The sequence below is a fragment of the Charadrius vociferus genome, unplaced genomic scaffold (genome assembly GCF_000708025.1).
Source record: "Charadrius vociferus isolate BGI_N301 unplaced genomic scaffold, ASM70802v2 scaffold1041, whole genome shotgun sequence".
Taxonomy (NCBI): domain Eukaryota; kingdom Metazoa; phylum Chordata; class Aves; order Charadriiformes; family Charadriidae; genus Charadrius; species Charadrius vociferus.
Window position 1 is genome coordinate 1610216 of NW_009646843.1, and position 425 is coordinate 1610640.

Consider the following 425-nt stretch of genomic DNA (forward strand, 5'->3'; position numbering starts at 1 on the left):
CGCCGCCGCTGCCACCACCACCACCACACCTTGTGGCCCCTGCTGCCGGGGCAGCTTGGCAGGGACTGGGTGCCAGGGGGACGTCTTCTGCAAGGATGGGGTGCATCCTGCTCCCTGCTTGGTCGGGTGTCATCTGCCCACCCATCACGGCACCACACCAGCAGCTAGGCTGGCAGCATGGTCAGGGTCCGGCTGGTGTTGGCACCTGGGGGTCCAGGCTGTGGTTTGGGAAGGAAACTCTTCCCATGGGTTCAGCTCAAAGGGACAGGAGTGAGTGAAGCACAAGTGGGGCACCCCCTTGCTGTGCCCACCCCAGGGTCCCTACTGCCAGGGTGGATGCCTGTGGTGGTGCAGGACACCCTGCTTTTGGGTCAGAGTGACACCAGCAGGTCTCTGGCTGTGGCAGTGGGGCTGTCCCCGTGGTG